We start from the raw sequence: 24,583 nt of genomic DNA, 5'->3' as shown, positions 1-24,583 counted from the left end.
TTACCATCGAATATCGCTTGAAAGGTATTAGAGGGAAGCTATATAGATAGGAGAGATGGTGTAATTACTTAAAAATCCATAAAGTCCGCTTGAAATGGGCACTCTGGGTCTCTATGGGTTGCATACTGTGTATATGTGTGTAGAAAATGGTAATAAATTGATGGTAAGAATAGCATGAAAATTCAATCGCGAGTTAAAATGTCGTTTTGGTTTGGGTGAAGTGAAGAGATCATGAGGAGTTATGACTGCTGATAAAATTGGCAATTGTAGTATAATCGTCCAACGAGATCTTTTCTCTTGCATTTGTGCTTCTTTGGTGGATGATGACTCTCCCGGGATGATCACTAAATGGTGCCCATAGACAAATTGCGACGCCCAGAAAGGAGCGTCGCTTCTTTGTCTCATTTACCTCGCTGTGGAACGAGAGAACATCAAATTGCCATGTGAGATTACAAGATGGTAATTTATGTGTATTGTCTCTATTTGAGGTTTCACTTGCGGATCGTCCGTTTGTGGGCGAAATGTGGAAGCATTGGACTTCTTCTTATTCGAGAAGGTGATTCAATTTACGACCATCATCCTCTCCCCTTGGCAGGCAATGTCTGCGCGGCTCAGTCGACGTATAGCGTCTTGTGGCCATCATCATCGACATGCGGATTGTCATTAAGAAGCGCACGCAAACTGCAATTGATGTCCTCAGCCGTGCCATGGCGCATGAAGAGGAGCCTCAATCACTCCTATACACAATAATCAGTGGCAATAAATGTCAATGAGAGCACACAATTTCTCCGAAATAAGTGCAACACCAAATCACCAAAGATTTCCATCTGTATGCGGGAAGAAAGTTGCCAAAATCATCACATTTGCCCTGGTTTGCCCATACAGACACATATGAATTTCCCGCCCTTATATTGCTATCCTCTGGCTCTTGTTTGCTGGATGCGCAATTGTTAACAAAAAAAAATTCACTAATTTAAATTAATTTCCCATGGAATCCGTGACTTCCTCACGATGGGAATATAAACACACACCCGTGTGTGTGTATATATAACCAAAAGGAGAGTGATTTCAATTTGCCCCAGTGCGCCGAGGAGTCACATCAAGGCGGAGGATGGTTGTGGTATGAAACTCGTGAAACCAGCAGCCGGCAATCGCGCAGACAATAATAACGGATCAGTTTCTTTTATTGATCTCAACTTCTTCAGTCCAACTTGGCAATTTGCGAGCTGATTGGCAACCCCGAGCCGGGTTGTTACTCGCTATAACCATTAAAATTTATTTTATCATTCATTAATACATTTTTCGGCCAATTAAGTGGAGAAGTTCATTTTTTGTTCTTGCCATCTCGCCTTGGAATGTGCTTCACTTGCACATGGAATATCCAATCTTGCTCTCAGTTTTTTTGTCTTCCTTCCATTGGCATCCTCACCTTACGCCTCAGCATCTTTTGGTTTGCGCTTATCAGCTACAAAAGCCCAACTTGCTCACAACCCAATCTTGACAATAATGCCAGCGAGAGACGAAATTTCGTGTCTTTTGGGGGGAAAAAAGGTAACCACTCAGATCAATGTTTTCCATTGGTATTATTTGAAGCACGTACATGTAAAATAAGTGAAACAATGCATTTCTTGTACGAATCACGAGTCACCTCGTTAACCAAACCTTTATTTGGCCATTCCTCGGGAAATGTACATCAATGATTGGGACTTGATTCGTGTGTCGGTTTCGCCGATGCGAAAATTTTAATTACCCTTCTGTGGCCCTTTGGTTGCCTTGATGGACACGAGGTTGATAACTAATGTAAGTTTATGTTTCTTTTTTAATTAAATTAAAACAGAAAGGAGTTAATTCGTTTCTGTATTGGAAAACCCTTTTGGAATAAATCTGGATATGGCTGATTTATATCGAGAATCTATGAAGACACAGAAATTGCCAACCAGACTTACTATTTTCTACCACGAGTAGAACACGAAAAAGATTTTCTCAAAAATGTGATCAATGACGTCATAACTACGATTTTTATCTTCAAATTCAATTTAATTTATTTATCGTTTTCGTTCCATTAAATGCATAAAACATTTGTTCTGATAATTTGTCGATTTATTACCTATAGTTTGGTGATTTTTGAATAATTTCTTCGCGTTATCCTAAATATTTTTTAGAATGAGAGGTTTTCCCTAACAGAAATGAATAAACCCTTTTCAGGAACGAATGCTTAAAAACCAATTCAAACCAATTTTACACAAAACTTGCACGAAATTGCTCTTAAAACCGTTTTTCTCAGACTTCCTGTAAACTTTGTAAAAAAATCTATAAAAATTCTTGAATTTTGGAAGTTAACAGCCTCCTGCACGATGTATAATTTTTTAGCATTGAAAGGAATCAATCGACAAAAAGAAACGAACAATTCTTGCAATGTTTGCACACAATTTGAGCAATGCGACAAAATCACGACACAGATTTTTCTTATCTTCCTCCTCCTCATAGCAATTAATGAATTGATGTATAAATTATCATTTGAGCTCGGGCACTTTTATTGCCATTTTAATCGCACCACACACTTTCTTTAAATCTCCTAAAACGCCACCATCGCCAATGATATTGGAGTGAGCACCAATGGTATAAATTTTTTGGTTTGGGAGATCTTAAAGAGAACTCATTAAGAAGGAGCACTTTATGCAATTAATTGCAATAAAAGTTTTGGTGCAAGACGATTTTGTCTTTCGATTTATTTAAATTGAGCTTAAATAAATTTTTAATGGCCAAACGAGTTTTTTAACGATGTACCAAGCTAATTTCTTCTCATTTAGCCACTTTGCTGCATTTTCATGTGATTTAATAAATCTCCACAAAAACATGAGAAGAGATTCAAGTTGCTAATAAAAAAGAGATACACACACCACGTTTGTCACCATTTTCACCTGGAATTGAGAACACTACACTCTGGGGATTTCATAATTATTAAGAAGGAAGTCCCCGCGCATCAGTAGCACTCGCGCGCAGCTTTACGGATCGATGGGAGTTTGTTTGTAAGATGGGGTTACAAAAAAAGAGAGCTTTACGGTGGAAATGTGGGATTTAGAGGCGTTTTTATTGTTCCTCCGCGCACTGACCACACTATTTGAGCTCATTCACTCTATGGGCTATTCTGCAGTGTGCTTTGGGTTTTTCTTGCAGCAGTGTGATGTTTGAAATAATAAAACCCTTTGGGATGTTTTATGTACAATTTCATGGTGAATTATTTAACATTTGCACATATTGATGCATTTGTCTTGAGACACACTCCAACAACAGCGGTGGGCTCTTAATAGGCGCGAAAGCCTCCAGAGTGGCTTTGACAATGTGTGGTGTTTCAATTGCATGCAAATATGCAAATATTGCCGCTTTTTATTCTCACTCAATCGCCACTGCGGACTCATCCATGAAATCACACACCATTGAGATGCACACAAGAGCCACCAAATTGCACCTTCAGTGGCTTCCAGCTTCCTCATGATTCACTTTTGACATCACTCCGTGGATGAGCTTTTGTGTGGCGCTCGAATGCTTCGGAGTTTTCCTGCACTGTCATCGAGATATTTTCTCACAATAATTTCTGTCAAGAGCTTCCTCACATTTGCAGGAGGAGTGGTTGCACTTTTAGAAACAGTGTAGCAAATTGTTAAGCTTTTATTATTTTTCCCGGGTTGTTAATTAATTTTTTTCCTATTGAGATTATGTTTCATTGTATGTCACGGAAGACGTGTAAAAAGGCATATTTAAGTTTTCCTTGTATATTATTTGTAAATTATTATGAAAAAATTAAAATCAAAACGTCGCTGGTTTGTTTGAGAAAAATGTTTTCTTCACTTTAGATCACTTAAGATCCAGAGAATCCTTCAAAAATTATTTTTATCTTCAAAGAATAATTTAATATTCTACTTACAAATTAGAATTCAGAACACTTGGCAATTAGTAGGAAGTTGAGAAAATAAAAGACATACCTTCTTCACTATTTTCTCGGATAAACCTGCAACAATAAGAAAAACAATATTAATAAGTATGAAGGATTTTCATCAAGTACATAAATCAATTTTTTTTTCAAGAGAAATTTCCGCTGATTTTATTGCTTTGCTTTTTTTTTGTTCAAAACCCCAGATGAGAATTAAATGTCATTGATATGAAGAAAGAAATGAAAAATTAAGCTAATGCTGGTATCAGTCATTAATCAATCCATTGAAATACTGATGTGAATGCATGGATATACATTTTGATGTAATTAATTGAAAAAGCGGTGTTATGACACAATTATAGTGGAAGATATTAACTGACAGATCAATTTATTACCCGCCTAATGGGTAGAGTTTTCTGAGTAATTTCTTTTGCAGCCTACAAAGAGGTACAAATATTTTGTTAATATTTCATAAAATGTTTTAAATTATTCTTCTAAACGAATTTTAGTAGAATAATTTTCTTCTTTAAGTAAAAGGAAGAACATTCTATTTCTAAGAGTGTACCTCATGCAAAATTCACCGCAATTAATATATAATATATGACGAATGCGAAAGAGAGGTATGAAAACATTTGACACATCACTTGTGAGTATGTACCCATAGCTTGAGAAATGTCTATAAGTGGCTATAAAAGCCATAAGATCCATAAGATGATGGAATGTGTATGGGAATTGATCACAAATTGCTCTGCAGATGGATCGCCTCGAAAAGAGTGTGATTCTTGCCATTTTTGCACGTTAAAAATTGAGAGAAACACGATTTTAATTTTCACTGCCGATGAGACGCTTGTGTGCAAATCAGCACGCCAACAGCAAAGTGATCGATTCATTCGCATAGCAGCCCACAAATACGGCATTTGGGGTATAAATCACACCGTGTGCAATAGAAGAAGAATTCTCATTTCTCTAATTCAAAATTAACACGCAATGCACATATGATAGAGTTGCAGTAAAGTGGCAAAAGAGTTATGCTGCAGGAGCGACAGGGGCGACGAGGGGGAGAAAAAGTGTGAGTAATGTGCAATGATCGTACAGTCTCATCTTCTGCGTGATCGCGTCATCAGGGTATTGAGGGGAAAAATTCATTTTCACGCTGAGAGAAAGGCTTTTTCCTTCCATTTCACATCTTTTATGCTTTTTAACTCTATGCTGCCATTCTATGTTAATGAAGTGTTGTGTGTGCATCTCTCTGTGTATTTTTGCAAATTATTGCCGAGGGAATTTGTACATTTTCTTTATGTTTTATTCTTTGGCAAAGGATCAATCTCATGCGCGCGATACAGATAAATCGCATAGCTGCATGGATCACATGCTGTGAACACGGCTAAAGTGTTAATGGGAAAAATAAATAATTTTATATTAAATCTCCATTTCCGTTTTGAATCCTATCTCGCTATGCGCGCACAGTGTCCACTTGAGAAATTCACAAAAAAGAGATATAAAATAATCATATTGAATTAGTACATTGAAATGATGTTTGATATTAAGCAAATAATCAAATGGCTCTGGCTATTTACAGCATCCCATGTGGAGTCAACTCAGATGGTGATTCATGGTGATCACTTTATGAGCTTCCACTATGCGCGCGCGGGAATTGAGGCAAAGAAATAAGGTAAGGTAGGTAAGGTACATATATATGTAGTTTATAATACACACACGAAACCTCCCACGGCTCTTGGCATTTTCAACCCGCATTAGATGATCAATTTTTCCACGGCAACACACTTTTTCATGTGTGCCGACACCAAGAAACGCCACAGGAGAGTTGGATGGTGGTGTGGAGAGATCATCGATCAACTGACCCATATTCGCGCATAACGCAGAGGATCTCCGCGCACACGAAGAGATCATGCTCACCCAGCTTCGAGAGAAAAGTGTCACTCGATTGCGTGGGTGTCTCTTTAATGACTCTCCTCGTTGGCTTGCAAACATCTCTAATGTCGCTCTCCCCCCATTTTGTGTCCCACCTCCTCCCCGTCGTCGCAGCATCGCGGAGAGATGTGGTCCAACGAGAGCACCATTGTGGTGAAGCGAATAAAAAAAATCGAATTAGTCTCACTCGATAAATTGGTGGAAATTAATCAAAAATGCGTATCCGGCATTTCTTCTGTCACATGCTTTAATTTACACTGTAAATATAAAGATTCCATTCATAATAGACTTGTCGTCTAATTCCAATTTATGATACCTCCGCCGAATCCGACCTTTTCAGCGGGAGCAGAGTTGCGAAGTTTTAAAGACAAAATAAAGTGTTGAAATATTTCAAATGTGGAATTAAGAGTTTTGATCTTAAGCTCTGTGTCATGGAAATTTACCATAAAAAACATCAAGCATGGTTAAATAAAGTCAAAAACGGTCAAAACCTATGTGAGAAAGTTTGCAATCTTGGTTGTGATTCAGTGATTATGGTGGATTTTCGATTTTATTTCATTTTAACTATTTCTTGGAAACTTCTTGGATCTTCTTGGAAATGAAGATCATTTAATGGTCTTTTGTAAAATGATCTGCGATGAATAACGACTTTAGGAAAATTACATAATCACAAGTAAGTTACATTGATCTAATATGTTAAACTTTCCAGATATTTTGTTTAGTATGGATGTTAGTCATCTTAAAACTTAACAATTCCGCAACACTTGAGGCTGAATATCAATAATATCTCACAGAAGGAGATACACAGCACTAACTGTGGACCATGGTCCGCAAAGTCTTCTTCTGGTGATCATCATATACGAGACATGCGGCATTTGCATAAATGTGCGACCAAGTTATAGAGCATAGTGCTCCTCTTGTAAATTGCTATTATGATGGTAATTTTCATGTACAAGTCGCTCTTGCGAGGACGCCAAAAGGGGGTATACAGCGAGGGGAATGTATGAGAGCGAACGTGAGGTTTGCATTTACGGTTACAGTTTATGGGTGCAATTGTCATAACTTAGCCACTGGCTACATATACTATCTTGTAGGGAGAAAAAATATCCCTCCTGTGTGTATCTCCCTCCTGACCACGTAGCTTAATTGATTTCTTCGACACACGGAAGAGATTTTCAAGAAAATTGTTTCTTTTTTTTTTGTCGCCCGGTCTCCCAACTCCGTGTAATCTTCGTTCATTTTGATCAAAAGATTCTTGGGGATTCTCTAGGAAAAGAAATCCAAAGGAGGGAAAAGACAATTTAAGTCAGATGACTCCTTGTCCCATAAACATGACGTGAGGAGATGTTGCCCGCGAGTGTGTTAAGGTGGATGGTGGAAAAAAAAGAGACGTAAAATGACGGCAAATGGCAATTAGAGATTTCCACGTGAGATAAATCGTGATCTTCTTAAGGTGCAGCAAATAAAACATGAAATTGTACAACAAAGTTGCTCCAGTTTCTCTCTCACTCCCTATGCCATATTATTTACTTTCCTCCACCCCACATTCATCCTTCAGCAGATCACAAGACAGACTAATTGATCGAGTGTCTCGGGACCATTGATTTATTGAGTCTCTCCGCCACTAAACTAAATATTCTGTGGGGCGGTTTCTTCGCATCTCGCAATTGGTAACACTCCGTCACACACTTGGGGACACACTAGCCCAACTTCCCGCATCAGTTCTCCTTATTGCTGCAATTTGAACCAATAATCCACGGAGGAAAAAGAAAAATAATAATAAATTTTCCCCTGAGGATGCAATATCGCAAACCACCTGTGAATGAAAATATTGTCGCTTTGAGAGTGAGATTGGCGGATATAAAAGAGATTCACTTTGGCATGATGCTCTTCCTATGGCGCACATCCCATATATGCGATGAGATCCCAACAAGAAAACTTGTTCACCAACCTCCACACGCACATGACCACAAGATTTTATGGCGGGGACGATGAAGAGACACAAATAATTAATTGCCTGTTGATTTTACTAATGTTTACTCCTCAAACACATCGCAAGTACAATTATTGGATTTATGTTATTGCATGAAGATGCTGCAAACTGCACAATTATTTCACCATACACTAGTGCATAATTAATAATTACGGGCTTTCGTTTGTAGAAAACTGTCCTTCTTCTCACCACCTGCTATAAGGAATCCCCCACACCTCCCCTTGACTTGACACTAAAGCAATTTAAGGTGCGAAGTCATAATTTTCCAGGTTTCACTCCCATCTCTCTCTCTCACATGATGCGCTTGGCCATGTACATATGTGGATGAGAAATCACATCACATACTGCACTGTATGAGTTAGAAAACTAAAAGAGATTCCATTCATCTTTTGGATTTAGCGAGGAGGGTGTTCTTCTTATGTGAAGCGCATGGCTAAACGACACATTGACGTAGATGATGATGGATTGTCGAAGCTCAAAAAGACTTCCTCAAAGTGCACGCAATTGAAGCATAATGAGTTTCTTCTGTTCATACGCGATGCACAAGACAAGCTGATTGGAAATGCATTAAATTGCACATATTGGCAAATAAATCGCCCCATACGAGTAATTGTCTAATTGCTTGCAATCCTCTTCTTACCTTAAACTCCATATGGAAACATCTTCATGAATTGGCAATTTGTTGTTAATTTTATAGAGGCCAAGAAGGCAGTTTTAATAGGCTGCCAATGCCTTTTAGCTTTTGTTCCCATAGCAAATTATACGAACTAATTTTCCACAGAGCCAATCATGAATGATTTTGCATTCTTCGGGGCTTTTTTGTGTGAATAGTGAAAAGCTTCTTGAAGTTTCCCATATATGCTATTTCTCACCAATTAAAGTACATAACGAATTTAAAGCTTTTAACTTTAATGACCGATTACTTAAATAAATTTCTGAAAAGATATCTTTGAGAATATCTGTCAGAGAAATTTTGAAGGTAATTTTGCTATTTCATTTTTTGTTTGTTTTATATACCTGAAAAAGGTAAAAATGTTTATCAAAATCTCACGTTAAAATTCTTGTAAGAAAAACGTTTCTTTTCATTCCTGTTATTAATGAAAATACGATTTAAAGAAAGAGGAGAAAATTTACAAACCACCAAAACGAATTAAGTGAAAGAAATAAAATTCTTAAAAGCAGATATTTGCACAACATTAAAAAAAACTTGATATTAGTTGGTATACCACAATCGTGGCATACCAAGTATTGTAATCGTCGGAAAAACCGACCACCTCAGATCGGGCTCAAACTTGGTATGAGCACGTTTTAGACATCCCACATTACGAAAATGGTGGTGGAAAAATTTTGATCCGGCCGGCCTGCCGGCCTGCCGGCCGGCCTGCCGGTGGTCCAAACTTTGCCTTATAGCTCGAGAACGGTAACAGATAGAGACTTCCGGTTTGAAGTTTTCTATAGAAATATGGGTGTAAAATTTCATTTTTTCGCATTTTCAAAATCCAAGATGGCCGCCGTCCGCCATTTTGAAATACTGTCAACCACTTCTCTTACAGCTAGAGATCTGAAATTTTAGTATGTTGTAGAGCTCAGTGAGACGTTTTCATCGACTATTCATACTTGAAAATCGGTCAAGCGGTTTAGCAAATATGGCGGCCTAAAGCAAAAAGTGTTTTATCAATATAACTCGAGAACGGCTTGACCGATTTTGATCATCTTGGTATCAAATGAAAGGTTTCAAGAAGCCCTACAACTGCGTAGAACATTCCAAGTTCCAAAAACATCCGCAAGAGGCGCTAAAATCAAAAACAAAAATTGCCTAACTTTAAGGGGCAATATCTCCGAATCCCCATTAGGCAAATCTTTTAAATTTTGATATGTTGTAGCCTGACTAATAATCTTGTACCAGTCCGAAAATGAAGAAATTCTATGTCGCCGTTTAGAAGATATCGCAGTTTGAAAAATTATTGAATTTGAAAAGTTCTAAGAGCTATATCTCCTGAACTGCTTGTCCGATTTTGCTCAACTTGGTATCAAATTAAAGGTTTTACAATTATCTACAACTTTCTAGAACATCAGAAACCTCTAGAACTATTCCTTCAGGATAAAAAATGCCAAAAACTGTTTTGGTGAAACAAAAATCCGCCATTTTGTGTTCTGGAGGTGACCTTGAAAATTATTAAAATTTATGTCAATTTATAGCCTGTTTTAATACCTTTCCAAAACTAGTCAAGAAATTTCTGTAGGTCTTATAGAACCAGAGATATGACCATTTTTATGCATCAAATTACTGATTTTCACACAAAAAATCAGTTTTGCCTACTAATACAACTCAGAAATTAAATTACAACGCATAGACTGACCCATCCGCGTTGTGGTATACCAACTTTTATAACTGGACGCGTTATGATTGACTTTCCAGGTGTATTTGATCAAATGTTGAGCAAATGAGTCTAATAAATTATTTGAACATTAAATTGGTAAATTAACAGACTCCATCGTTTGTAAATCACCTGACGGTTAAAATAGACGGAATGGGGTATCCGTTAAACATGTAAGACTTAACTCTATAAACAATAAACTCTCTCCTCCTTTCAGTTTCATTTAGCAACTTTAGGAGTCTCTTTTGCATCTTCTTCTCTTATTTCATGTTGATGTTGATCGAGAGTTTTGCAAAAAGTAAGCAACATCCCATTGAGATAACCGTCAGCCTCTTAGACATCACCACCTATGAGCTCACATGGCCCTTCCAAACGGTAAGATGTGATCAGTTGGAGTTAAATGTGCAAGAGGCAGATGTCTAAAAGAGGAAGGACAATGAAAGAGATCGCCGGTGGAGAAATTACCATACATCCAATATCTCTGCAGATATGAGGGAGTCATCAAATAAATCCACCTTCTTTCAAGACAAAACCAATATTGCGCATTTTCTTAATAGACTTGTTATATGGGTGAGCTCCTCGGCGGTGATTTTATTCCTCACTATGGTCAGTGTGGGATGGCAAATATTGATTTATGCCCAAGATAGTAAATAAAGAAAATAAATCGCCTGCTCTACGGTGATTCACGATTCGATCTGCACCAGGGCATCTCATTGAGAATGAGCATACAAAAGAAGGGAGGGTTGAGAGCTCAGTATTTTTTTTTTATTTAGATGAAGTTAAATAAAAAGACTCCACAATGCCGCCACAATAAATCCTTCGCGAGGAAATGTCTCTTTGTCCATATTTTCGTCTTAATTTTTGGAACATATACAACATGGAGGAGGAAATGGATGGTGAATGGCATCCAAATGGGCGGAAATCGAAAATGCACTTGTTTGCCCCAACTAAATCCACCTTCTCACTCTCAAGCAGCAGAGAAGTTCGGCTTCTCAGAAACATGGAGAGAAATTAACGAAAAAACAGCCCGAAGAAATGGAATATTCTTCCAATTGATGCCCCCCGACAGTAATGCTACAATTGCCTCACCTTTCAATTGATACACATTTTTTTTTAACTCTCGCGCCTCACATAAAAGCATGAATTGGCTTTCGTGTCCATTTAGTGGTGAAAATCAAGGTAATTATTGGACATGTGAGAGACACGGCGTGAGTATCAATTGATGATGATGAGAAGAAGTCGCTAAATTTCCACAGAATCATCCATCAGTGTCCCACATATGGGAATTTTGTGATGATGGTTTTCAATTTGCAGCTAAATGAGAATTAATTTCATCAAGTAGCAAGACATGACCGCCAATCCGATGATCTATCTCTCTCCCAAATTCCTTCCAAACCTACCATCATCAATTATTCCGATTGAAGAAATAACACACGAAGAATTTTTATATAACTGTTGAATTTAATTTCTTCTGCATGGTGTACCCAAAAGAAAACCAAAGAGACGCATTAGATACGAAGCAGGGGCAACAGCAAAAAATATAGGTAGGTAGTAGGTATAACATAGTCTCACTGGGTGATTTTGATTGTATAAGGAAAATAAACTAACTTGTGTCTCATTCTCACTGAGGAGAAGAGTGAACAAGGTGTCTAATATACGGAAAATGTTCATAAATTTAGTTTTAAATTCAATTTTAAGGACAAAATTATTACACTCTTGAAGACCTGATGAAAAGGGAAAGAAACTCTCGGAATGTCGGTTGTAAAAGTTTTCATCACTCACACCATTTGAATTTTGTCCAAAAATTATTTCAAGAAGAAAATTTATTAGATTGACTTAAAAATCAAGACTGATTTTGAGAAAATAAACAAAGCATTAAACCTATTTTCGAAGCACCTTGTATAGAAGAAAGATCGCGTACTCTATATAGGAAGACAAGAAAAGTACGGGATTTCTTGCCACTCTTCCCAAAACATATGAACCAAATAAAAAACATGCACAATACGATGTTTGAAAGAAGGAGCCTCGATAAAAAATGAATCGAATTCATTCTTGTTGATACACACCGTGGAGCCTTAGAATCGGGCAAAGAGATAGTGAAATAGAGGCGAAAAAAAGCACTTGCAGTGAATAGATCGGGTGCGTAATTAATAATGTGATTCGTGAGTTTGAAGTGAATGTCTCGCGGTGGTGTACAATTGAATGGCCGCACAGTGAGATGATTTGAAACGAGTGGAGATCATTGTGATTCTAACATGAATGGCGCGGTGTGGAAGGAGATGGCGAGAGTCAACCGCAGGTATGTGAGAAATGGTCTGATCGTTAAATATGGGATCGACACCCACGCGATCGTGGTATGTCGTTCAGCTTTGACCTCATCTACATGTGGCAAAGGGGGCACGCGACTTGGCGGCTTTCTTCAGGTGCGTCGTCATCAGAGATCCATCATCGTGAAGTGGTTCCTCTCTTTAGGTAAGATGTGCGAGATCACACACGGGGGATCACTCGCATCTCATCTAAACGCACTCACTTAACACCTCCGATGTTGCGGTGTCACACACACGAAAAGCATAAACACCCATGTTATGCCGTATATGCGTATAGAACGCGAAAAGAGAGACATTTTGAAGGTATAATTGGATAGGTGAATGTTTTACTTTATCAGAAATTTATGCTGATTTTATTAACACATCCAAACCACTCAAACGGAGATGCTTCATTGATTAAATATTCCACATAAGCTAATTTTCACTGGCACATCAAATGAGCTTTTAAGACCCCGCATGAATAATTCCTTTTGGCGAAGATCTTTTTTTTCTGCACCAAATTACCCACCTCGAAATATTCATTTTCTCAATATATTGAATTTCAATTGAGCCTCATTAGCAATGGCTGCGAAGCATTTGGAATTGTGCGATGATTTCGGGTAGTGTGGTAGAGTATAGGTAGGTACCTTTACATTGCAGGTGGTAGGCACTCATCGGGAAGGCTTTTTACGTAATTTCGCTTGGGTGCAAATTAATTGAGGTGGCCAACCTCATATTTTCTCACTCAAATCACCACCATGCACTCTGTAATTTTAAAACCCAATCGATGGGATTAGGTGAATTAATATCTCTGATTTCGAGAGCGAGAGGGAAAATACAAGGAAGAATGATAATAGAGCAATTGCCCATGAAGTACTCAGAGAACGCCACAGGGAATACCATCTTCCACGCGAGACTATCATCATTTCGGAACTTTAGTCTTCTTGTGAGGAAAAAAAATGGGTCAGTGCTGATGGAACGTGTTTGTGGAATTCTATGGTATGTAGGTCAGGACTTTCCAATTGAGATTTTTTGGCTTCTAATACAAAATGTCTTTGTTCATAAAATAATTTTTCTTGAAATAGATTCAAAACAATTCTTATTGAATATCAAAAGAATTTTAATTGGTTTTTTACGTCTTCCTGAAATTTTCTATAAAATATACAATTTCGTCGCATTTTCCCTAAAACGGATTTGTGGGAATTCAGGTCAATTATTGCAAAATTGAATTAAAGAAATGTTTGTCTATTTTGTTTTACAGCAAACGATTAGAATGGCGAGAACGCGTAAAAATTACATGGATACCAAAGAGATTTCAACATCACAAAAGAACGATTTGTTTTATAGTCTTACTAATTGTTATAATTGAAAGTGCGTGCCATGCGTGCGAAGAAAAATGCGAAAAATCTGCAGATATGCTAACAACTGACTAATAAACAATGTACATCAATAACCTGAAAACTTACATTATGATTAAGAAGGGAATAAGTATAATTTTAAAAATTAGTAGGTGTAAGTATCGCTAAAAAATATTTCAAAAATAAAAATAATAACATTTTATATGACAAGCGAACTAAGAACTCAATTCCTAATTTATTTATACGCGATCTCCTAAACTTTAAGATGTAAACCTTTTAATTCCTTATAAGAAAATCCATGTTTTTTGCAATTTTGTAAAAAAATTTTAATAGAAATTCGTCTTTAAAAAAAAACTATTACCTTTATTACGAGAATTTTTTATTTTAAAATTTTTTAAGAAGGAACCATTAAAATTTTCGTAGGATCACAACTATGTAAAACTCATTAAGTTTTTAAAACTCATTAACTCATTAGGTTTTATAAAATCTTTCAAGACTATTCAAAAAGAATCGTAAAAACTAAAGAAAACTATTTTAGACAAAAAAGATTTTTTTCTATTATTTCTATTTAGATCCTGCATGTTTTTTCTTCTCCATAAATGGAAAATTTTAATTAAGAAATATGTCCAAAAATTTTAATAATTAAATGCGTAAATTTAGACACACCTCCCGCGTGCATTATATTTGAGTGATAAGCATCACAGTTTATAGCTGCAATACACCTGATTATGCAAACTACCATATTAATTTGAATAAGCACATGATTAGTGATTGATATTTGAGATAAGGCATGAGAAAATTTCACCTTCCACGGTATCTCCTATTAATCATCTACGACAGTTTCAGCATCACAGTCAGGTTGGAATTGTGGTGTGTTTGTGTGTACATACATATTTTTTTTGCCTATGGATATGTTGCACTTAAATATTCACGCAGAGAGTCAACAACAAAGTTGTAATTGCAATTTATTTGCGTGTGGCTTTGTCAGTGAGTGATTTTAAGCGTATTAAATAATATTATTTCCATATGGATCTAACACATTCTTCTCAAGATGCAATTAACGCAATAAAAAATGTCAAGAGAGACAGTTTTATGTGATTTAATAAAATGTCTCTCGCATTTTATTTACGATTTGTGCCAACAGATGAATTTTAATATGAGGGGAGCACATGGCATAGAGAAGGCGCAATGACCATTGAGAAAAAGCAGCGAAATGGTCACGACTTTTTTTTTTCATCTCCAACATGTGACTCCAATCCTCTCTGCGATGCTGTGAGGAGGAGGTTGACGGTTGGGGATCTTCTGCGTGGTGTGGTGAAAAAAAATTATATATCTGTGGGTAAAAGAGGTGATTAGACTAATTGATAGGCTATTTATAATCTTGTGGCTAGCTCGGGTGACACACGCAGTGTCAGATATCAGAATTCCCACGAGATTTATGGAGTTGCGAAGAGGCAAGAAGATGGAATGAATTATTGATCGTGAATTGAGGGGTCTACCACATCAAATCACTAATGTGACATCATTTCTTTTTCAGACGACTTTTGGACTATATCGTGTAGTATTTGTCAATCTGTGTTTTTTTGTGGTGGCAAATGTAACACTCTTTGGGTGTTTTGAAAGAAATTAAGTTACACGTTTTTAGGTGAAAAGAAAATTGAGAAAAATAAATTATAGCGATCATCGTGAGGTAGGCTGTATGTGGCGCTGTTGGTTATTCATAACGTGCATAATATCATTTGTAATATGCGAGGAATAGTGGAATAAATGAATAAATAGAATCATTTTGTTTATAAACAATGTACAAAACCAATATTTTGGTTTTTCTTCACACACTTTACGCTCATGGCAGACAATAAAAGTGAATTTCTTTCCATTTTATCCCATCCACTCTGCAACCTTTTAAAATTCACCTTCGATCGCAACGAAAGATGCATAATTTCCCACTAACGATCACAATGAACTTGCGTGATGATCTTTTTCTCCACCACATCCACCTGATCTCTCCTCGCGCGGTGTTCTCTTCAGATCGTGCATCTGCTGAATGACTTAGAGGTGTTCCGATGATGATTCTTTCGCAATGACCGCGTGTGTGAATTTTGTTCTCTTCGTGTAACCAACTAAGAAATCCCACTTTGCTGACTGCTGGGTGGTGCGACAGCTTCAAGTATTATGAAGCTTGTCTCTCAAGAATAAATTCATAAATTCATTTTCATCCGGCGAGGAGGGGAATGACGGAGAATTTGAGATTCTGTGCATAAACACCAAAATAATGCCAAAGCAATATCTCGCGCATATTTACCTTATATACCTACAATTTCCCCTCCCGGATGCCTCCCGATTTGTTGTTTTAGCATCTGTAAGTGAAAACCTTGCACAATCTTTTATTTGCACAATGGCAGTGATCTTTTGAAGCGCACCGCTTTTGCTCTCAATTCCACCCATTGATGATGATTTTAATAACAAAAGATGCCGGGAATTCACTTAATTGCAGACGATTGCATTTGACTCTTATGCAACTTGCTCGCCGTTCCATTTCGTGGCTCTTTTGGTATTCTTTTTTTTTCAATATTTCTCTTCTTCTTGGGCGTAAAACTATAACGTGCGAGGGTGTTGAGTGAGACAGCCAAGGAAAAAGAAATAACCAATCTCACCTTATTCGTGTGCACTTCCGGCTCCACTGATTGCACACACATGTCGCGCGCGTATTGTATTATTTTTCTTTGATTACCTATGTTGGTGCAGGATGGGTGACAAGACACGCAAAATAAGTTGCACCACTTCTTCTTCAAAAAGATGATGAATTCGTGTTGAATTTCCGCTCCAGTTGCTTTGTGGTATTTTTCATACTTATATATAAGCTTTTAAATTCAAACACGATGGAGCTTCACTTTTATTTTTATACACTACTTGCTGAATCTCCGTCTGTGTAACACATTTTTTGTAAGGTTTCCAGACGAAGAATTAAATTTTAAAGTTGTTTGATTAATTTAATGCAGAGTTGAAATTGAAATGTCCTCGTAAAAAAACTTTCTTATAAAGACTTCGTGAAAAAAAACTTTCCTTCAAAGTTCAACTGAAAGCTCAAAATGATTCATTTTTTCAAGTAGATAGCTTAAAAAGATTCTTTGATGCTGCACTTGATTACACTCTCATAAAAATAAGCCAAGAATTCAGATGAATTTTTAATAAATTAAACGAATAAAAAAAGAAAATTAATGACCCAAAAAATCAACACTTCCTATAGCCTATAAAGTGAGACAGAAGTTCCTGCATTATTCCTTCTTAATAAGCTAAAACAAAAATAAAGTAAATGAAGATAACGAGACACTTGAGCATCTCGTGAACCTTGTTTCGATGTCAATGAGCCACCCAAAGAAATGTCAATTTTATTTACATACTATTTTATATAATTTTATTAATATTGTTATATATTTTTAAATGAAGAAAAAAGAAGAAAAGAGGTGCAGGAGAAAAATTAAATTACAGCTGAAGGAAGAACAACATGTCTTTTCGGGTGACATTCATGGACCTTGACATTTTCGTTAAGATGCCGAAGAGACAACAGAGTAAAATCCGCCATCCAAATGGTAATCTCATTATGATCGCACTGTGATCTGTTGCGCACGAGGAGGAGGAAGAAGTTTTTTTTTCTTTAATCGCCCCCCATTCCCCTGAAATGCGGCAGTGTTTGTGAAAAAAGCACTTTAGCAGCGAAGAAGAAGAAAAAAAGCTCACAGCGGAATGTGTGTCAAGAATTCAATATTTGCATGTGGAAGAACCACTTTGGTCCATACGGGTAAGTCAGGGGACAAAAACTCGTGTCAAAGTCTTCTAAAGTGGCGAAAAAACAACATCAGTCTTTGAGGCAAAAAAAAGCCACGAGCCGACAAAAATAGACGAGGAATTTCTATACTTGCAATTTCTCGATCATGGTCGTGAAATAAAAACAGGTAGTGAAAAGAAAACATTAGTTAATGTTTTGCTGAAATTTGTTTTAAAGAAAAATGTTAATTGAAGAAATTGGAGCACAAAATTGTCACTGAACCATCCTTCAACAAAGCACACAGTTGTGCCCTTCGTATGAGAGGCACCGCCAAAGTTGACGAAGACAATGCGAGGTTTGGATATTTTTTCATAATTCTTTGCATTATGTATAACAACCAAATATATAACACCACGAGAGTATTAGATTAACATAAATAAATAAATCTGCATAATATAATTTTACAATGATAAATTTTAGCCTACGGGGCAAGAGTTTTCAAACCGCACCACCACATAAGAAGGAGGAGAAAGTTTTTAGCTTGTGCTTTGTGGTTTTGCAAAAGAGCGAAAAAGAGATAGACCACGACGTAGCATAAACTTCCCTCTCAGTTTGTGATTTTATTCATAATAGATGGCAAAAAAAATCTCTATGAGCGCAAATTTCATTCATTCCCCAAACAAAATACAAAACCATATACGATGGCGTATTATGCAGATTATTTGGTGCTCTAAAGCTCACTGCCGCCGCCGTGATTGAAGGCGAGCGCTGCAAAGTGCTTTACACAGCATTTTTAGGCAAATTGACTTTTCTTTGGCGATTTGTAAGTCACGCTGGGAGCTTTGGGGCAGTTACTGCTTTTGGTTATATCTCCTTTAACATTGACTTTCTTCTGGTTTCACGTGCAGAATATCTTTCAACTCAAAGTGTTTTAGCGGTCATGAGGCAAGTTATTTTTGAATAATATTAAGTTCTAAACAAACAAAAAATGAAAAAGTAAACAGAATTTTCATTTTTTAAATAATTTGAAAAAATGACATTATATGCACAGTGTATGGTAAATGTTCCTGAATGGAAAATATGAGACGTTTTTTTTTTTTCAGAAAAAGCTGATTGACTGAGAAGCTTTTACAATTTGAAAAGCTTAAAATTGGAGCTTAAGAACACTTCAAAAGAGGAAGCAAAGCAATATATCTGTGTGTTCTCATTTTAAATGTTGTTGGCAAACACCGCAAAAGAGATTTCCTTATAACAAAACACACCCAATGGCCGTCGTTTCATTGAGCCTGTGGGGTTAAAATTTTTGTGGCTTTTATTGACACGAAACACTGATGGATTTTTTTTGGGTAGCACGATATTTAATAAAGTGAATTATAAATTCACGGATATATTGTGCAAGAGAGACACACAAAGTCCACGCCACACAAATAAACCAATTAATGGCTCAATTTCCGCAGCTATGGGTGCAAAAAAGAGCTGAACCTTCAGTGAGATTTTGTTCTTTTTGCTTACAAGAGATTTTTATTGTTGCAATATTTTCTTCCTCAAGTTTATTTAGCTTACATTTTGTTCTTTTTTTATGTGAATTATATTTTCTCGCGCGGTTGTAAGTTGTGTAAAGAGTACTAAACAGACGATGATGGTGGAAAATGCAACAGAAGTATACGCGCAGAGAGTCAGCAAAATGCGCCATTGAGTTGGGCATTTTCCATATAATTCTCGTTCCTGATTAATTAAACAAGATAAAGGTGTTAAACACCCAACAAGACACAATTGTATAATGCATTCTTATGGCTAGTCATTTTATCTTGGTCGGAATTAATTCACCATAGAGTCAAACACTTTTTATTATTATCTCAATGTATATACCGGCGACTTGTTGAGTTCCACGACTCGTTAATTCGATACAAAGAAACACACCTCAAAAAAATTCTTTTTTTCTATACCACCAGCAACTATATTCTCTCATAGCATAAAACTCATATATGCAGCGTTCTAGTATACCCAATGCAATAATAATAATGTGCGGATTTTTCTTCTAACATGCATGTTTTTCTATTATATGTCTTTTTTTTTCTCTCTTCTATATATGCCTTCTCAAGTTCTTCCACATAATCGCGCGGAATGCACTCTCGGGTGGATTTGAAGAGGTAAAATATAAAATATAAGAAGAAAAAAAAGCTCTTGAGACACTGAAAATGTAGACAAAGTGCAGAAAAATCATTGCGAAATACTCAAATCGTGCCTGCCCTTGCCACACACAGCACCGAAGAATTGGAATAAAATGGGAGAGCTCGCAATTTAGCTTTTATGCCGCATTTATCAAATAGGACTCATCTCACATCAAGATACATTTCATTCATGGTGCTTATATCTCACTGCAATTTGTCATCTATGCTGCCATGGAGCCCGAAAATTGCCAAATAGATTATGCCATAAGATGTGGAAGATTCCCTCCTGACAGAGGGAATTTGTCGCGCCACGAATTCGATGGCACTGCATGCAGAATCTTAACACCCATGCCATGGATCTTTCGTAATTGTCACCATCTCTGCACAAAATTTATTAAATTCAAATATAAATCTATTTCAACATATTTCGTGTGTGTGTGTGTGTATGTGGAAGCTTAGCAGAAAAACCAATTTTGCTAGGGAGACACTCTATGTGAGTAATGTGGCATAAATCTAATGAGCCACAAGGGGAGGTTGCAAAGAGATGGCGGGAAATGCAAAAGTTGCGTGCAACTTGTTTATCTCTCAATCAGCCACAGAGTGTTGAATCTTTCGCAGCTGTTCCATGAACAAAAAGGGGCGTTTAGCTAATCAAATAAGAAGCATTAGTCGTTTGTAATTTCTTCTCCTCAACCATCCTTTGCTTTCATTTTACATCGACAGGCGCATTAAATTCAATTGCTCGTTATAATCAAAAAGGTATATATTTTGTTCATCGTCAGTGAACCGTCTTTTGCATTTTAAATTCTCTGCGAACGAAATTTTTACCTCTTTGCCAAGGCTTCTTTATATAAATTGTCTCAAATTATTTAAATTGCCTTTCCCACATCGTTCAATATACATTTTTTTCCAGCCGCCAGGGGAATGCAGAAGCCAAGGTATTCAGCCCCAGTTCTGCACGGCCACTTCCCGTGAGTCGTGGACGATGTTTAAATTGAGTTGGAGTTTTGCGAAAGAAAAATTCTTCCTGCACCCAAACGTGCATTTTGGAGGCGGTCTCCGCCAAGAAATCGTTTAATAAAGTTATAACACATCGTAAATTTGCCGGTGTTTTCTTCTTATACGCACATGTGAGACCTCGTCTGTCCTTCTTGCTCGCACACAGCAAGGATTTGGTCGTGTAGCGTCTTCTTTTGCACACCCATGTGGTCAATTCCGCCGTGAATTCCAATAAATTTTCGGCGCTCAACCAGTGAGCTTGGGACGCCCCATGGAAGTGAGCAAAAATCATAAATTGACACCTGAGAAATTAACTCCTTGGTGGCGTGGATGGCCGTTCAAGAACAATAAATTACCAGTATGAGAGATTTGCCCCCCCCCTCCACCCCTCCGCCCTACCGCTCAAAACGGTAAAGCGATTGAGATAAATTTCTAGATCGAGAATTTACTCGTGAAAATGGGAACAATAAAATGCCGCGAAGTTGTAATCGCGATAGTGGTGGAAGATACGGAGGGAAATTCCGCTTAATACGGCGGTAAAAGCACACCTTCCTTTTGTTGACCATGCGAGGAGGTAGGAAATCTCGCGCAACTTGGGGAGAGAGAAGAATTAAAATCGATTTTAATCGAGTTGTATGCCAACAGCCAATTTATTTTGCCACAATAATGCGCCAATAAATCATCGAGATAACTCATTTACGCACAAAATCCCTTTTCTTTTCCGCTCCCAATTGAATTTACTCTGTGGTTTCATTTTCGTTTTCTCACTCTGTTATTTTTTTTCTTTTTTTCTTTTCTTTTCTTTTCATGTAACCCACCCCAGCTAGCCTCTTGTGGCTGTGGCTCCTGTGGCTGCTACGGGGATCCACAGTAGCGCCACCAGACAGTCCCAATTCGTGGCTCTTTCAGTTTTAGCCGTGACCGAAATTGGCGGCCACAGGGGACCCACGAATGGTTGCAAATTGTGACCATGCAGAATTCAATGAATCTTGAAAATCGTATTTCATGTATTTAACACCAATTTAATGTAACAGAAACTTTATAATTTCAAATAGAGATTACTTAAAAATCGATATCAATCGGAAAAGTATAGAATTTTAAGAGAATTAAACATTTTTGTAAAAACGGTCACGAGAGGGTCCCAGAGCAGCCACAGCGGGGACGAGACGTTTACAATTTATGTGGAATATTAGCAGTTTTTTAGCTTATTCTTGAAAATAAAATATCTGGGCATCTTTAGTATGTTGATAACAACTGATAAATATCATTTTATCTAAAATATAAAGAAAAAAAATTTTTTTTAATCAGCCACAAATGTATAGTCACAGGGGGTCCCCTTTTTTTTGGTTCGTGGCCGCCCTGTGGCTCCTACTTTGGGAAATTTCCCAAAATAATTTTTTGAGCCACCACCGCGGCGCTAGTTATGTTGAGATATTTCTGTGTGAAAGAGAAGCACGTAAACATCATATTCCTATACTCTTCATACACATTAGAGTAGATTACTTGGTGACAGACCCAAAACGCATTAGGGAGACAAGGATAGAAAAGTGAAACAAATATATATCCGCAAGCGGTGCGCGAACCACGTGGACGGCCACTACGCGGTCACCACACGGCCACAGCGATCCTAAGAAGTGCATGACGTCACAGCGATGCTTCTCACTCACAAGAGCAATGATTCTCCGGGAGATCATTGCCAAATGAGTTTAAAATAAAAATATTAGAAAAAAAATATTTTTATATTTTTGAATTAAAATATGCTTTTACATTAATTTAAATAATTAAAAATCATCCGAAGATACTTTATTAAATTTTTCGCGTTTTTAATTCCATTTTATCAATGCTCTCTTTAATTACTAATTATATTTTTTGTGATCGTTCCAAACCAAAAATCATAGTTATTCATTTTTTAGTCAGAAAATAAATTATCTTTAAAATAAAAACCACTCAATCGATATTTAAGTACGTTCAAGAGAGAAAAAAATATGTTTTACCGCACCTACTAAATAACAGGTTAAACGTAATTTTCAATCTTAATCTTAGGTATGAATATAGGTAAAAATTTTAACACAAATATTACTGTAAGTATTTTCCTTTAGTTGAGACAATTGCAGGTAATAAATTGGTTTTATGGTATTGTACTGCCGAAAGGCTTAGTAGGGAAAACTAAAAGATTATGCTCCAGGTAGCAATTCGAGCAGCACTTGGGCATCAATGCATATGTTAATATTGGAAATACCCAAATGTTTTGCAAAAAAACTCTTAAACTTTCCAGACGCACAGTAAAATATATGAATTCATTTTGTTTGCAGAAAATTCATATTATTTAAAGTCTCGAAAACAGCGTATTTTCAGTTTTTAGTCTTTGCAATAGCTATCTATTTTACGTAAGCCTACGAGAATAATGTTTGCAATGGTTCCCTATTTAGCCCATATGAAGCACGTGGAAAAATATCATTACAAATAATATTATTTTCTTTATAATCCTGGACATTTATTGACATAAAACAATGTCAGGACCCTTCTAAAAGGGTTTAGTTTAGGTTTTGATCAATATTTTGCAATTTTATTATTTTACCCTAAAAATCGTCAATTTTAAATCATTTAATTAATAAAATTGCATTAAGGACCCGCATTTTGAGATTATTCATTAAATTTCAAGACGTAAAGTGGATATCGCATTTATTTCTGAATGGTTGATACCCCGAAAATCTGATTACAAAGTTATGATAATTCTTTGACATATTATTGTATATTTCATGAGGGAATATACCATCGCCATGCCCTCTATGTATGTTGTAGAAATATATTTTGAAAGAATATTTTTGGGATATTTTTGTGGGAAATTTTTCTGGATGCTTGCGCCGTAGCCACGAGCCATCCACAGAGGGGACGTCACAGTGACCGGTCACGATTTATTCCCCATTTGTATGTCACCTGACCGTGTGGTGGCTGTCTGGTGGCGCCACAGGGGCCACCCATGACCGCCACGGACCGCGTGGTGGCTGCTGAAGGTGTGCTGGGACCTCACCTTTCCCATGTGCTTTGGGGATTATTCGCGTACCTTTTCTTCATCTTTTAGCCACCAGAAGAAACACCCCAAGAATTTCAAAAAAAAAAAGGAACACACTTCGCACAGAGAGTTGTTATAAGTCCCTCCAACCACACAGTTGAAATTGTATACAAATTCACCTCACGATTGAGATGTCATGAGATCAATGATTAAAAATAAAAATCATGTTAAAATGCATTTTGGTATTTTACCTCCACCTCCTGTGTTATATCTCTTGTAAACTCTCTTATTTACTATTGACCACCATATATCAATAAAGTTGAGAGAGAAAAAAGACAAGAAGAAGAACAAGACAGGAGAAAGATTGTCTCTCTGCGCCCAAAGAAATCCCATGCAGTGCATTTTGTTCCCACATCTTCCAAGATTTCGCCTTTTATTGCCCCAAACTCGCCAGTGTGTCTCAATGGGAAAGGAGCTATATTGTAATTTACTGAGGGGGTGCAGTAAAATTTGAGTGCATTTCGATTATTAAGACAATTTACTTTGTTTTACTGCACAATTAAAAAAAAAAACATGTAATAAAATCTCTGCAAATTCTTATTTCACCGGATAAAGTTTTTTTTATGCTAAAATCACAAAAATTGAAACATTACTGGATATCTTAAAAAGTTTCTAAATATTTCAATTTACGTTTCTATTCAGAGTGAGAATTTTTCTTGTCTACGATTACTTTCTG

At 36.8% G+C, this 24,583-nt stretch overlaps 1 protein-coding gene across 1 annotated transcript in view; it reads right to left on the bottom strand.

Moving 5' to 3' along the window:
• LOC129794517 (zinc finger and BTB domain-containing protein 20) overlaps window positions 1-24,583 on the bottom strand; it is a 104,798-nt gene that overhangs the window by 45,707 nt on the left and 34,508 nt on the right. The window contains exon 2 of the mRNA XM_055835273.1: window positions 3,984-4,009. The gene's annotated coding sequence lies outside the window, so the exon portion shown is untranslated. The remainder of the gene's footprint in view (window positions 1-3,983; window positions 4,010-24,583) is intronic.

This window comes from Lutzomyia longipalpis, chromosome 1 (assembly GCF_024334085.1).
Source record: "Lutzomyia longipalpis isolate SR_M1_2022 chromosome 1, ASM2433408v1".
NCBI classification, from domain to species: domain Eukaryota; kingdom Metazoa; phylum Arthropoda; class Insecta; order Diptera; family Psychodidae; genus Lutzomyia; species Lutzomyia longipalpis.
This window is presented reverse-complemented; position numbering and strand designations above follow the sequence as displayed.